Source organism: Bombus terrestris, chromosome 10 (assembly GCF_910591885.1).
Source record: "Bombus terrestris chromosome 10, iyBomTerr1.2, whole genome shotgun sequence".
Lineage (NCBI taxonomy): Eukaryota > Metazoa > Arthropoda > Insecta > Hymenoptera > Apidae > Bombus > Bombus terrestris.
Genome location: NC_063278.1, coordinates 8,334,585 through 8,351,419, shown reverse-complemented (window position 1 = coordinate 8,351,419; position 16,835 = coordinate 8,334,585). Strand labels below are relative to the sequence as shown.

The window sequence follows — 16,835 nt, the reverse complement described above, 5'->3', positions numbered from 1 at the left end:
TACGCCAAAATGTACGGTCGTCGGGGTGTTAAAGAACCAGTAAACTGATAATTAAACAAAATTATTTCTACAAATGAATTAAAATTATGAATTAAAAATGAATTAAAATTATTTCTACAAAGAGATGGTGATTAACAATCTAATAACTGTCCTACTTACAATTATAAGAAATTCATTACTGACGTTAGTCGTAAGAACTGTTTATTATTATTATAGTGTTCGCTTATCGTAGAATCGTTCGTTAGCATAACCTATCGCACTTATGAATGGTAGTATATACATTCCTGGTATATATATTCCTGGTGGATCGGTGAACGATCCACGCGTTGGAAATCCACGAGCCTCGGAGTACGAGACTAATTGACCGTGGCCGGAAAACTCATTAAAAGTGCACCCCGGAACTTGAGACGCTGGTGGTTCGAGTAACGAGTGTTGTAATTCGAGCTGGAGACCGTTGCGCCACGTAAACTCGCTGCTCCGATTGCTTGGCCTTTTTCGTCGTAGTTCCACTTTCGACAGTCCGAGTAATAAGGGATTTTCCAGCTCCAGGAGATCTTCTCTTGCTTCGTCGAGCGGAGATTGGCTTCCCACCCCGATCATTGTAGACGATCATTGTTTTCTACGTTCTTCTACTTGCCTGAAATGGAATTCTTGGAAATCGTTCTTGTAAATTCTTTAACGTGGAATTTTTAAAGGTAGCAATTTCAGTTTCGTTTAAATAAATGGTTAAAAAGTGTGTAGTTTTGACGTGGAAATGGTAATGAACTCTGTAATCAGTGTAGCAATCGTGTTACTTGGTAACTTTTTAACTTTGGAATTTCGTTAAATGTAGCAGTCTGGATGCAGCTTAATATTTGGAAGTCGGTCACGTACATCTACAGTTTCGCGTGCTATTCATTTAAGTATGGGTCACGTAGATTTACGTTTTTCTGTCCTAAATGCTTGCACAGAGTTTCTTTTTGCTCTTCTCCTGTGCATACACGCTTTCCATCTTTATTTCTAATATTAATGTAAAAAAGCTGTTTCCCTACCTTTTTCGCATTAATATTATAAACGATGATTGTACATTTTAGTGAATAAATTTTATGTGGATATATTTCCCGATCGTTCTAATGGCGAAAATAACCTGTCTTTTAGTTTCAATTGATATTATTGAGTTAAGCGTGATACACAATAATTTGGATTAAATTTATTAATTGTAGAATAATTTATTTTGATTCTTATTCTATATCCTGTATCATAAAGATCATTGATGTTATGTGTTACACGAAATACCCTAAAGCTATATAACTCGAAATCTAACTCAAATCTAATCGTGATTAAGTACAAACTTCTCACATATACCATAATTTACAATCCTCATATTTGTCGAATCTACAATCTCTATTACAAAAACTTTGAATTTACAGTAAAACAAATATAACAAATAAACAGGGAAATTAAGTTCCTAGAGTTAACGTTCGAGCCTTCATACCACATATACGTACTCTTATTCGATTATTCGAGCACGGTCAATTAATTGATTTATTGAGTCCTCGCCTGGAGGAGAAGTTTATCGCGCGGCATGTAACGGATGTGTTTCCCCGGTCTAGTCAGCCGACGAAAATAATCCGCTTAACCGAGTGGCTTCGTTAGATTGGCGAAAAGTTCGTCCCCAGGCGAATTCTCGTTTCGAATTTTTTCTCCGCCGGGATCTACCTCCTCTCTAGGTCTACGAGATAAAATGACTCAGTGACGAACATGTGCACAGTGTATACCTACATACATACGTATAACGGTTCATGAAATTATGTGAATATTCATAGAAACATTTTATGTAGGTATATCGTGTGTATTATGCAAAAGATATTGAAATTTCGTTAGCGCCATAAGACAGATAGAATGGTATATCTATGGAAATATTGCATGGTAAATGTTGGAATACTTTCAGGAGTAATTCACTGTAATGGTGAACGAAGGAGAAAGTTGTGTCATGGACTGGAAAACTATGGTTTCCATGGTAGTCGCGGTCGCATCGATTACGCAGCTGTCAGGGCTCCGTATGTAAAGATGACCTCCATAGCATCCCCGATACGTAATATTATCTCCCCGAGTTGTACGACTGTGTAGTAGTCGTGTTGTGTCAACGTCCCGTCGAGGGGCCAGACCTCCAGTTGTGAAAGACGATATTGGGTAATCGATTGCTCGCGGACCGTGCAAGTTTGCGCGCTGTAGGAATTTCTCGTGTCGGCGATCCATGAGTTACTCGAGTAATATCGAGCTTGTAATTAATTGAATTGATGAAGGTTTAAGGATTTCCGAGATCTCCAAGTTCGGTTTCGGTTTTATTAGAAATGTTTGGTTAAGGTTTCACGTATAGTATGTAATTTATGAATCGAGGAGTTCCATAACTGATAAGTAACAACATCTTTAATCTGAGGGAATTAAAGCTAAACTTTATTGCAAAAGAAATCTGTATACTTTTAAATGTTGAATCACATCATTACCAGTACTGCTGCAAAGAATTGGAAATTAAATAATAAAATTTTGCAGTTAGATAGAGATGTTAAAAACGTATTGTTTTCTGCATTTATGCGGATTTTTACACACTCGTTAGATATTTTTTATTTGCGGGAAATGACTCGAGAATTCAATTTTTCATTTAAAAATTAGAAGAATCACACTTTAATTTCGTTAATTTATCAGAATGAGCAAACATAAAGTTTTCAATGACTTTATTATTTTCTTAAATTTCTGACCCATGTAGCTTAACGTTTCATCTCTATTTTCTTTAATCACAGTATACTTCAGTCTATTCACTTTCCTTTACAAAAACGATACAATTAACTTGACAATGACTGAAATACAAAATTAACAAAAGAAGAATCGTAGAACTGCGACATTGTAGTTCTTTGGTTAATTAGTGGAAGGAAATAAATCGTCGTTGGCGAAGGGAAGGCGAGGGCATTTGCTGGAAGTCGCAGGTGCTCGTACGCCATCCGGAAACCATTGTTTTCCCATAACCCGTTCGTAACTGCTGGCGCCTCGTATGTTTCTTTAGGATCGAACAGTGGTATTCCAAACGACGTCGGTATCGGGTCGCTCGCGTTTCATTCGGACTCGACCTAAGACAACAAACAGACAGCTTCCTGTCGTGAAAAGCGGCCGCTCTCCCGTTCGAGAGCCCACTCGATCCGCTATGGTGGCGAAATTTTTCTAGCAAACGTTACAGCCTGCTTTTATGTCTTTTTTCCCCAAATGTATAAATAAGTATCTAAAAATACACTCAACGACATTTCAGACGTTTAATAAAAAAAATAAACAAGGAATAATAAAATCCATAGAATCATATACGATAATGTATACCTTAGTGGAAAAACTGCTACAAAGAAAGTAAAGAAGCTACAGTAAAATTCCACTCCACAGTAAACAATTAATAATTACTACTAAAAACGATTAATTATAAAGAATTATAAAATATACCACACAAAAAATAAAGACCAAAAAATCGGAAGATATTCAAACCCATAAAGCCCACCTCAAACTTCCCTAACATCAATATTCAAAAAATACAGTACGTCCCCTACGAAACTCCAAAGATGACTAGTTTCCACTTTGAAAAATTCCCACACACCTCGCCAGGCTTATCTATCCTCAAAAATCTTTCTATATCCCCAAGCAATACATAATCCCGATTTTCAAACGGGAAACGTCGCTCATTATCACACCTCGTCGATGGAATGTTTGCAGGAAGAGACGCGGGACTCGAAGCCGGAAATCGCGGCCTTCTGGGTGCAGATAGCCGGAAGGAAGGACAGCGTGCACGCGTCTTAAGGACAGATTAACGCGGACATCGATCAAACTGCTGAGAGCCGGTGTCTCTCTCGGGGATACTTCTCGTTCTTGGTAAACAGCGGTTTACCACGGGGATCACGTTTCCCTGTTCGAGACCACACCCGGCAGCCTCTTCGTGTTTGCAGCGTACGTTAGCCAACCCCTAAGTGCACGTGGGCCACGCACGTGCGTGTTTGCCACGAACACGACGCTTCCTGGCGCGATAACCGTCGCAGATAGCCAATAGATGGACGCGGAATGCTTGACACAGAGATTTTCCCATTTTTCCTTGAACCACGTCAAGTGATACCTGTTATGGTGATTCTATGGAAGCACGTATTTGTATTCAACAGAGGCTGTTTTTTCTTGGAATCGTTTAGCGTGTCGGTTTTTCTCTGGCATTACCAGGGTATCGGATTTTTTTTTTTTTTGGAAATACAGCTGGTAGTGTTTGGTTGACGTGACGCTATGATTCATTAACTATGAAACTACTTTCTTTCGAATAGCTGGACGTGGATGGTAGTCGAATGAAGCTAGTCGTGTCACGTGTCTTTGGTATAATTTACCGGAGGAGTGGTGTGATTCGGGTAGTTTTTAGAGTATTGGCTCTCGATATCTGACAGTTTGATGAATTTTCTGTAGCTTTCTTCTTAATAAATGAAACACGAATGAATGAAAAAGTTTGCATTATCAATTTGCAACTCTGAATGCAATTCTCAGGTCTAAAACGACGTATGAAATATTTACAAAAACATGAAAATACTCGTCGAGAAGAAGAATATTTAAAAAATTGGTACAATATAATCATTCATTTCGTATATCTCAACTACTAATGATCATTATAAAAATAAATCTCTAGAATCACTCATTCCGTCGGGTTTCCTTATATTCTTCTATTAACAAATCTCTATAAATGGCCCAAGAGATAATTAAAAGAACCGCAACATCAACAAACCAGGAAGACAAAGCCGTAGTCAAAAGAGGTAGAAGTACATCCCTCTTCCTCTTACTACTCTCTTTATACCAATGTCCCATTGAACGCAACTTATGGAAGTCCCTTCCACGAAGTTGCCTCGCGGATTTTCGTGGGGACCGTAAGCCCGCACGTCGTCGACAATGGCCTTCCACCTCGGCTCTGGTTCCCTACCCAGAGACCGCAGCAGTTTCTCATTCCCTCCACCTTTCGCCGGACCCGAGGGAAAGGATCGTGAGTAGACAGCGACTGTGGGAGGGGAAAGGGGTGAGCCAGGCAACGGGGGGTGCGCTACTCATTCCGGCGGCAAGATTTAGAAGCCAATTTTCGCGAGCATTGACCAGACTCCCTCCGACTCTGTTCGATCCTCTTTCTTCTTCCACAGTTCTTCTCATCCTTTCACCATCGCTGTTCCTCTTCCGTACTACGTCGACGAAATTTTTTTTCCTGTCGCTCTCTTTTTCCACGTTCAAAGCACCATGGAAGTTGCGTGGTGAAAGGAAGCTTCGAAAATATAGGCGGCCGTTGACTGACCACCGAATCGCTTGTCGCAAGGGGTTGAAATTGCGGAAGGAGGATTTCGCTTCCACGCAACCCTGGGATCCGCCTGATCTGAAAGTATAAGGACCGACCGCGACGGTTTACCAGCCACCACGGCGGAAACTGTCTTCACGGGATACGGAATATCGTCGTTCCACGCGGAATGGGAGAATAAAGGGACCGAAAGGGTGGTGGGAATTCGTAATTGTTTCCCTTGAGGGATGATAGAAGTTGCAAGCTGTGTTAGAAACAAAACAGGAACATTTCATTCGTCCAAAAAGCTTTCCTTAAGTAGTATATTTATTATATCAAACATAGTTATAGATACATTTACGTATATGAATTATTAAGCTTCATTTGCTTGTTCGCGGATTAACTTGTTATAATTGAACTGATATGACGAAAACAAATATGCATACATAATCCTTTTTTCATCTCAATATTATTCTCAACTCAGTTTTTCAATTAATTTTGTCGAAAGCACTTGCATCCTTCTACTAAATGCAAAAAAGAAAAATCGATCTTGTCATTTCGTCGAGTTTCCAGTGTTGCAGCATTTAGCTCTACGTATGCCAAAATTATCATAGAATCCAATTTAGACCGGAGTCATAAGAGGGGATGAGTTAAAATTCCAGCATCCATTTCAGGAGTCCGCGTCGTATCAGTAAACGTCTGTGACGTTCCATCGTCGATCGTGAACGTTAAATGCACCGGCTACGTCGCGTCCAGGAATTCCTAGGCGTCTGGGTAACGCGAACGAGGGATCAAACGGGGCGCGTGGTCGGTTCACGCTATCCGTCCATGGATGCCAAACGGTCCAACGATGAAATTAGAGCGGACGACGTTGTCGTCCGGAGGCCCATGTCAATGAGTCGGTCGGGAGATAGGCGAATAGACGTGGATGGATAGTATGAACGTCGTCAGAAAGACGTCGGTGCCAAGAAGGACGAGAGAACGTCCTCGCGTGTACTGGCAATTACTCTCCCTCGTCATATCCGACGCCGGTCTTTTCATTACCCTTCTAAATGGCGCATGAAGTGCCCTCCTCTTCTCTGTCTGTCCTTATCTGAGACTTTGTGTGAGTTGAAATACTATAGATAGGTGTGCTTTCTCTGTCGCACTTTCTTCGTATTTCTCTCGAAGTTCTGTGACTCGCGTAACGCGGCCACCGAGTCCAATAATTACTGGTACTCGGAGAACAATGGGTCGTGCCTGTCATAACTGTCATCCGCGGCAATGGTCTGGCGTTATTTAAGGCTTGGAGGCTTATTAACTGTAATGACTGGCCGTGCCGCGCTCACTTGTTTCGACGGCTGAGCCTTGCTGTACGTACAAGATGATTTCTCTAAGTTTGGTTTGGATTGATTTTTTGAAATGTTGGTTCTCGAAAACGTTGGAAGACAGAGAGACAGGAAGAAAGAGGATCTTGGTTTGATATTATAGATTATACATAAACAGATTAATTATAATGGGAGGTTTCTAATTGATCAATATTCAACACCTTTGGAATATAATATTAGGGAATGTGAAATTGGGTACCAAATTTGGAGGGAATTATCTGTAGATGTCGTACTTTAGAATCAACTGATCTCATATTAAGCCTTTCGCTTCTGAACTATTCTTACAATTAATTTTCTGCTCCTATTAGAAAAATATTCTTTCCGTGAAAAATCACGAATGAATTTAACGTTCAATTGTTGAAGAAGGCCGGTTACTTTCGTCGAGCAAAGGACAATCTTTATCGAAACGCGCGAGAGCCTTTCGGTGCAGGATGATCGTTCGCATTTTATGAAGCTGTAACTGTTTGTCTATGTCCTCGTTGCTGTACGTATGCGTCCGAAGTTATGATAACGTATCTGCGGGCATTACAGCACTTTCGCGGAGGTATCTTTATTGGCCCTCTTACTTAATGGTTCGTGAGAAGGATAATATATTTCCGCTAATCGCCTCGCGGTAGCGAGCGAAGCGGTAAGAATGTCGGAACGTACTCGCCTCGCAACGTGGATATCCTACTTTGTGTCACTAACATTGCATACTGCAGCTCCAATCACTGAAACCACTTTAAAACTTGCCCTATCTTTATATTAATAAAATGTCCTTGTTCTAAATTCTCTGAAACCAGGTTTCTTGGTTTATTGTGACTCTACTATTTAAACGTTTTAGATCTTGTTTGTACGTATATCCATACCATTTTATAAACAGTTTCATTCGCAAGTTACAAATTGTATCTTACGAACCCACATGGTTTTGTATATTCATTCCATTCTGTTAGCTGCATCACTTGAAAATTACAGATTATATTTTATAAACCCTGCTTGTCCCTAATCTACGTCTTCTCGCAAACTACACTGGGAATTCTATCTCTGAACGATAAATCTAACTTTATTAATACATCAAGCATTTCATACAAGTTCAGATCCGTTATTAAATAAAGCAAAAAAATGTCAGATATTTCATAATATTCCAAGATTAAAATATTGATACCGACTTACCGTATCCTTTAATCTTCTCCTTCTATTCCGCCCTCGAATCCGAATTGTCATCAGTCCCAAGTTTCCCTATCCCAATGCCAAAGCATTCCAAACCTTGAAATTGCTCTGGAAATTCTAAGCTTCTCCCTAATCTAAAACCGATCGTAACCGGGTTCAGCTGCTTCGAACGAAACGACTCGGGAACTCGATGACCGGTCGACAGAATCCAACGAATGCGTCCGGTTGGCGGCGGCACAGCAGCGAGAATCCGCGGTGATCCACGTACACGCGTGGTACGCTCGTTCGCTCGCGCTTCCGGAGGCGGGCAGAAGCGGACGTTCCATCGGGCTGTGGAACTCTCGCCGCTCGTAGCGGATGCTATCGTATCTGCTGGTAGCCGGCGCATGCCTCGCGCTCGTCAGATTGCTCGACCGCATTCGAGGCAACCGCAAATCGATAAGCGGTTATCGGTGAGCTCTGTGGACGACGAGAGGGAACCGGCTTCTTCGAAGGGAACACGCGCGTTCCTGTAGCTCTTCTTTCGTCCACTTGGCCGGGATATCGCGACGATAACGCGCCAGGTACGTGGCTGTGCGTGCTCCAGACGCCGACCAAGAGAACGATAAACCGGGACGAGACGCGCTCTCGAGTGAACCGAGAGGAAGCCTGCACTTTGTTATTTTTCAAGCGGAGATTAGCGTGGGATGGATGCTCCGGCTGAAGTGGAGAACGTGGGACGGGGTGGAAGCTTCGGTTTTCTTTATGAACTGTAACGTGTGTTTCGTATGATGGTATTTTTAGGAAATGATGCGAAGGAATTTATATGGTGTTTGGATTACAGAGTGCTGCTTTGCATGGATTAAGGGTTGCATTCCTGCTATTGCTGGTTTTCTAGATGTATGTAGAAAGTAGGAACAATGTAGGTAAATGATGGATTGGCAACTGAGGATGTTGATGAACACTGTCGAATGTAAACAGCAAATGTAAACAAATAAATACATAGTGTAAAGAAGCAAATGGGGAACATAAGCAAACAAACTAGAAACGCAGATAAGTAAATCAAGAAATGTTTGTTTAGTTTCTTTATTCTTAGTTTTGTGTTATAAGGCGACATCAGTTTCAATCTTCTGATAGGATTTGGTGTCTCATAGCAGAAACTACTCGTATCTCTATCAAGAAACTAACTCACGGTTAATAAAATATCCAAAATAGCATATTTCTTATATTCTATGGATATATAAGAATAGGAAAAAGACACATTGTTCTTTTACGTTAATAAAATTGCGCTTTAAATGTACCTATCACGAGCAAAATTGTCACAGAGAAGTAACTTTTCACGATGATGACGAAGGAAATATCATACTGTCCATCCATCGAACGAACTGTTCTGGCGGCTATCGCGAGTTTTCCACACACGTGCCGTTAAAACGCTGACTGAAATAGCCTATTAAAATGCTGACTGAGCCGGTGCATTCGCCTTTAACATGGCGGCCAGCCGGCCCGCCACGAAACTTTTAATTCAATTCGTGCTAGAGCGGAACGACTGCGAGTTTCGCGTATCCGCTGTCGCCAGAACTCAAGTTACGCGACGGATGACCGGGAAGTTAATTCGATTGGTTACCATACTCTCTTGCTCGTAATACGTTTATCGTGCGGCTTAATGTTGCCCTAACCAACGGCTACGTAGATTCCTTTGTACAACCAGGGACGAAATCCTACCGCCTCTCTGACGATAATCGGGTCAAGAATTGATCTTGTTTGGTAGTTTCAAATTGTATTTCAAGCTGGATTCTTTATTTGACGTATTTATTCGGAAGCGATTATTCTAATTTGACGCAGATGATTATTTATACAAAAATATTAATTTTATTCCATAATATTATTATAACACGAATTAAAATCATAGAATAGAATTCTTAAAGAGAGAGAAATACTTAGAAAGAGATTCTCGTCAAATCAAAGACTCTCTGTACACATAATATGTGAGTCATCTTTCAAGCGAAGGCGAACAGGACGGAAACAATTTCCGAATTCCGTGCACGCTTCCAAACACATAGTCCGCGAAATACAGCGGCCGTTATCCCAGGTTTCCGGCGGATAACCGAGCGCTGCTCGTTAATCGGCCGCGTTTCGGTGAAAGCGTTGCCGCGGCCAAGCGACGAGGAAACACGCGCCGTCGGGATAATGGCGTTATTATACTCGAGAAATAGATCGTATCGTACGGGACGAGAAGCAGACTCGCGGAAGGTACATCCTTGACTATCGCCTCGGCAACGTTTGCTCGATCCTTACAACGTGTTGTGAACAGCGGCTGTTGTTCGCAGCGAGTGTCGCCAGACTCTTCCGTTTCTCTGTGATTTACGCTTTAAACTATAACAAAGAACCTCCACAAGTCGAGGTGAACGTACCTTTAATCCCGCACAGCTGCGTTTTTCTTTGCTCATGAGAGAAAGAAATGTTGAAGTTTCTTAGGAGTTTAAGAAAATGAAAAACAATCACTGATATAAATAGATTGTTTGATAGTAAAACAATGATACAGTGATAAGATAAAATGAATAATAATATAAATGAAACTTTTAAAGTCGCATGGCATTATATACGATTATATCATCATCGAAACAATATTTTTGGGAATTGTGGATGGTACAAGTCAATGGGTGGTGAAAGATCGAATCCTGGCAATGAATTATTGGCTGACCTTTGAGGGGAGTCCTCGAAGGAAATCGTACGAGTGATGTGTTACTAGAGATGCGGTTAATGGAAAGGAGATGGGAACTGTCATGAGAGATACGTCTTCTCGAATGGACTCAATAAGGTTCATGTTGTCCGCCTTCTTTCGATCAAATTCCTATCTTCTCCAAATATATCAAGACGATGCAAGAGAAGATCAATCTATTAAGGACACATTTTTCACGTTTCTACTCTTTATTTCTACATGGAGATTTATTTACATTGGACCTATTATTATACTACATTCATTATACCGTACATTACATCTACTTACACCAGAATATTTAATTCCTTAAAATAAGAGCCTTTCTCGTCAGACACTTTTCCACAATCTTACTATGACTCATCCCGTACCTTCGTAATTATGATTCCACATGCTGTTCCGCGAGTATTGCGGTATCAAACTCCAATTTGCAAGCCCTCGCCAACAAAACCACCCCTTCTAACAATCTACACCGGAGTATCTCCCAAATATCGCTTCATCAAATCGACCACCACACATTACGTACTCACACCTACGCACACACGCGTATGATTCACACAATAAACAGACCCTAGGAGCAGCCCTAGAAGCTGCTCTCGAACGCAAGAACATTCACCAGAGAAGATTAAGTTTCTATCCGGAGGGCACGCAGTCCAGTCGCGGCTCCCCGTTCGACTAAATTCGCGCAAGAACTCGCAGCGTCGAGAAGAAAAGAAGAGAAAAAAGGGTTGAATTGGCCGATGGAAGCGGCACCAGGCAGTAAACACGCGTCCAAGGTTCGCAGACCAGCTGGCGCGGGTCGCGATAATAGTGGCGGGTTGCATGCATTAACTTTAATTAACAGTTTCGCGTGGCTCTTCGCGTCGTTGTATTAAGCGTAAACGCTGTTGGCCACGCGACACTTTCTACTGGATTAACCCTTGAATGCCGGAGCCTGGGTCGATTCTGAAACGTGCGAGATATTTCACCTTTATTAATTTCTCGGTTGCATTTGCATACGTGTTATTATTTTAGAGAACTATATGAAGAATTTTACTGTCTTAGTGAATTTTATTAAAAGATAGTCGTAAAGGTTTGGGTTTGGTCTTTTTGCTTGTTTCCTTGCTTCATTGATATTATAAAATATACTAAATATAAATATAACTATTGAACCTAAGGATATTTCCTTCTAGAAGTCTGTATCAAGTTTATGGATAATTATACACAGTTATTCATCTCTGTAACTGAAATACCTTCGATCGAGTCGCAATATATATTTTCAAAATATCCATAATTTTTCATCATTCGTAGAACGACAACATTTTTATTTCGCCCACGAAAAATTCATAGAACTCGTCATCGTGTGCCAAGCAAAAATAAACTGGACGAGTAAAGCTTGGAGCTTTTACCCGGAGGTAGAAAGTTAGTTAGTCCGTTTTAGTTAGTCCGTCACTCGTTGTCGAGCTTCAATTCCAGCTGGTTTAAATTTTGGCAGGTTTTAATACGCTTCCCAAGAATGTTAGAACGTGACTGCATGTTACCTGGATGCGAGTTCCTCCGAGAAACCGTGGCCCGTTTCATTTATTCCGGACCTGATTTACGGCGGTCGTCGGATAAGTGGCTTGCCCGATGAACCAGTTCGTTTCTCCTTCTCCCACGTGATACACATTGTCTCGAGCATGGCCTCCCTCCTCCACCCTCGCGTGCCAGCTCATTTGATTAACGATCCGTCCGGCGTTTATTGCTAGACGCGAAGATGCAAATTGGACTCGTTTCGAGCATGTTTCCGGAGAGCTCGTTTGCGCAGAAAGAGCTAGTCCTACGAAGCCTTCGCTGACTAATTGAGCTGTCCGGAATTGGACTAAGAGTCTTTTTGTTTCTTCGTCGGCCGTGCGGAATGGTAAGAATGAATTCGTAGCACGGGGATATAAATTATGTTGGTGGTAAAGGGGAAATTTTCGAGGTTTCAGGATTTTCCTTCTTGTCAAGCAATAATCTTGATCCGTATAAATCTGTCTTTTTATACTTTGAGTAAACGCCGAAGGAGCGTTTTTTTGAAAAGTTTCTTGTACGAAAGATTCTTTGAAAATATAGCAGCAAATAATATTGGACTACGTAGAAACGCTAATAAAATACTTGGCCGAAAGCTTTATTAGACTGTAACTATTCCTAATTCTCTTAAAATCCAGCACACGTATTTCTCTTGTTCTGTATTTCTTTACTTCCTTTATTTGTTGTAGCCATTGTTAAAAGATATTCAGTCACGTTCACCTTAAACCTAAGTAACTGCGCACCGCTCATTCACATCATAATCTCAAGTATATACGTACTCGGTCTAAACACTCTTCGTTCGAACTACGAGCACTTAAAGTCTAGAGTTTAGACTTCAGGCCAAGTACTTTTCACTCGCACATCTATTGCTCTTGACTCGCTTCACATAGATTCTATCATTCCTGTAAAGTTAGTAAAGATCATTAACGAAATTATATGTTTAAGATGTACGGCGAAAGAATAGACACGCATCTATATACCGCAGTAGAATCAGACGACATTTGACAGGCTTCTTAGCTGAAGCTACTATTCGACGTTTCAACCAAACTAGCCACAGTCTAAAAGTTATCGAATATTTAATTTATAAGGGCAGAGACTCTTATTCTATAGCCTCTCGTGGCAATTAATTCGACAGGGCTAGCGTTATCGAGGCTCATGTTGAAACTACCTTAAACGAATCTTGTAAGACATCCGGCTGGAGACATCGGTGCCGCGATAGGGCTTCACGGTTCCGCTTTCTTCGACGGCTGCTTGTCGAAGATCGTGCAAGAAGAGAACGACGACCCGACTCCTCGTACCCAACCCCGTGTGCTAAGGTATAATAAGATGTCGGCCATAAATGTCTTAGCACTTTGCGGGATGCGCTTAATTGATCGTCGCCTCGGTGTTCGCCCGACGACAATGCTTCCTTCGTGCGTGGCATCGCGGCTCTTTTCCAGGATAAAGTTGCTCGTTTACGGGTTCCCTCTGGGACCATGAAATCCCGCGGCGTGGAATTCCTCGAATCAAACTGTCTGACGCACTTCGTCGAAACTTTCTACCTCGCCACCAGTTTTGGTCTTGGCGTTTTTAATTAGGCGACATCGTCAGAGCGATGAACGTTTCGTGTAATGATATAATAATTGGATAAAAGGACTAGTCGGAGGATTTAACTTGGAGAAGTTCGAGGGGGGGGATGACGAAATGCTCAGTTACGAAATGTTGGGAATATTGCGCAAGTTTCGTTGCATTCATTGCGTAACGACGGTGAATAGAAAGTGATTCAATGTTGACGAAGTGAAGCTCCTGGTTAGGATCAGGCTACTTGAGTTTCTATACTATACGGTGTGTGTCGTAAGTATTCGCTGTTTGATGAATGAACTATTGGTTCGAGTCATTGACATTTTTATTCGCTGTGAAGAATGTCTCTTGCATATCCTTTAACGTCTGATCAGTTTCTGAACGTTCTAGCAATCCAATGGTTCTGTTGGATATATATTTTCGTTGTGAAATTATCCAACTGTATGATACCTATTTTGCTGGTGTATTGTATTAGATACATTAGATGAAACGAACAGATTAACGATGATTGATCGCGTCGTGTATAATATTTAATCGACGACTAAGCAGAGAATGCAAGCTGTGTAATGCTAAATTGCACCAGAACGGGTCGAAGCAATCGCTGTCACGTTTCTTTTCAATTCGCCACGGTTGATGAGAAAAAAAACCTCGTACAACTTTCGCTTATATAATAAAATATCGTGACTGTTTAATAATATCTTATATCTATGAAAGCATCTCGTACATTTCATATCAAAAAAGCTGCTAAATTATATACTACAGGTAAAGAAATTTTTTGATACATATATCAGGTGCAAATAGATAAACATTTGTCGATAATTAGTCACTAAAGTTCAATGAAATTAAAGTGAAATTTATCTGACTTTTCTACGTAACTAGCTTCATTCGCTTACACTATATGTTTTTCTATTCCACTTTTATAAAACTACTACCCCGATGAGTCTCATTGTTTCGAATCTGGCTTTCAGAAATTCTGTACTACTTATAAAAAATAACACACGTTTCAATTACTTCAAAACACAATGTGTTCGTTTTACGCAGTCCAAAATATAAAACACACATTCCAAACATTCCACCGAGGAAAGTATAGGACCCAATTCCTCCAAAACACAAAATACAGGTTCGAATTACTTAAAAAAAGAGAAGTACACGTTCCAGTTACTTTGAAGAAGAAAATTGCACGTCCCAATTACTTTAAAATGGATAGCACACATGCCATATATTCCAAAAAATAAAGAACACGCTCCAATTACTTCAGAATGCGAAACGTACGTGCCAAATATCAGGAAACAGGAAAGTACAGATTTCAATTACTTCAAAAACGAAATTATAGATCCCCAATTATTCAAAACACAAACTATACATCTGGAAGGCAGAACACACGTCTCGACTGCTCCAAAAAGTAAAGAACTTCTTCCTGAAACTTTCAACGATCGCTTTTATCGGCATCACTTCCGTCCATCATCCTCTAACCTCTTCCTTCGTCGATTTATCCTCTGCATACCGTGATCTACCATTCGCAAAGATTCCCCAGAATCATTCGCAGCGAGTATGAAGAATGGCCATCATCCTCTGCAAGTCTATACAGTATCCACAGTGCACCTTTCCAAGAACGATCGAATACCACGAATCGAAGGCCACGCGGCGACAACTCGCGGAGGACGACGATTAACTCGGCCGGAACAGAAAAACGCAGTTAGCACGGCTCCCGAAGATTAAAGGAACCCGCTCCTCTGACCCGTGAGCAATACCGCGAGCATTAAACGCCATGTGTTTGACAACGTAACGCGCCGCGTCGAGATCTGAGGAGAAAGGCCGGCCTCGAATATGGAACACGTGTAGGTTCGCAACTCCGATGGTTGCGCCTTGCGCCTGTGTATTTCATCTCTCTCTTCCTCTTCGTATCTCCGTTAAACTTTCGAGGCTACCGACGAGTGGATACTTGTGTGTCGGATGCAGCCGAAAATAAAGCTGACTAAAATTAGGCTGGCGCATCGCAATAAAACGGCCAGCAGACCGGTTTAGTAACGATGTAGGCCTGTTCTCTCTTCTTCTCGTGTATACGCCTAATAATTGGACACCTTGAGTGGATGTTCGGATGAAGATACCGGGAATTCGTTGTTGCCTGCTCGTTCGAGAACGAAAGGCTGGCCTTGCATGTTCGTGCAGCGACAGACTGAAAGAGGAGGATGTAGACACTTGAACTTGCTCTTGACATGTTTTACTGGAACGATTTGGTAGAGTGTTAAATGGGAAGTTGGATTTTGATCACGGTTTTTGAGCACGATGATCGGGTATTCTGAATGGGTGTATAGAGGAGGGTATGATGGAAATGTGTGGCTGAGAGTATATTTTATTTTTGAGAGGTCAAGAATCTCGGTGGTTTATGGTCACATGTGTCACAGGTTTCGAGAGCTATAAAACGGGCAATGTTTCACTTTCAGTGGCGGAAGAAGTCTCTCGGTCATGGGTCAGAGATGTTATAACTTATCCATATGTGTCTTCCGATTTCTCAGGATTCAGATAATCGTAAGGAGCTTCCGCAGCTTAAACTTAAAGTGATCAATGGGTTTCGATTATTCTTGACAATTTGGTTAAGTGGTGATCCGAAATTGTTCTCCTCGATATTTTTATACAGTATATGCATTTTAGACACTTTTACGTATTTATATTTCCCGAATGTATATAATAAATTCACTGTTTATATACTCTTGTGATCTCTATGAAATAGATAGTAGTACTAAATATTTTCTAATTTCCATATGTTTTATCAGGTTTGTCTGGAATTTTGTTAGTATAATCACGACAGTCGAGTAACAATGTTAGTGGAATTTAAAGATGTATCGTATAATACGAATAATATATCCCCAAAAAATGTCTATAAATGTTCAAATACTTTCGTGAGCCTGTATATACCAAATATAATATGTGAAAAAGATAAAAAAAATATCGCAAAACTAATAAAACAGCTAGGCGTGAATATTTCGCAGTTATTTCTTTGTGGTTTATACATATTTGACAAATAAACAGAGCGGCGGGACGCTTACTCCTCTTTCGCTCGGAAACCGTGAAAATCATGAAACGTCATTTGTAGAGGCTCTGGAATTGTTCCGTTTTAATACGAGCAGATTGAATTCCAACGTGTCGAGCTACGCTGACGAGCGAAATCAATAACATTTCTCCAATTTGCACCGAGTCGAGTACGAGGTTCTTTATTTACCTTCGATCACGCGCG

The 16,835-nt window shown here is 41.0% G+C and overlaps 1 long non-coding RNA gene across 1 annotated transcript in view; it reads right to left on the bottom strand.

Moving 5' to 3' along the window:
• The window catches only part of LOC125385710, a 46,212-nt gene extending 38,040 nt beyond the window's left edge, over nt 1-8,172 (bottom strand). The window contains exon 1 of the long non-coding RNA XR_007225267.1: nt 7,819-8,172. This is a non-coding gene — a long non-coding RNA (uncharacterized LOC125385710). The remainder of the gene's footprint in view (nt 1-7,818) is intronic.
• Between the last annotated feature and the right edge of the window lie 8,663 nt (nt 8,173-16,835).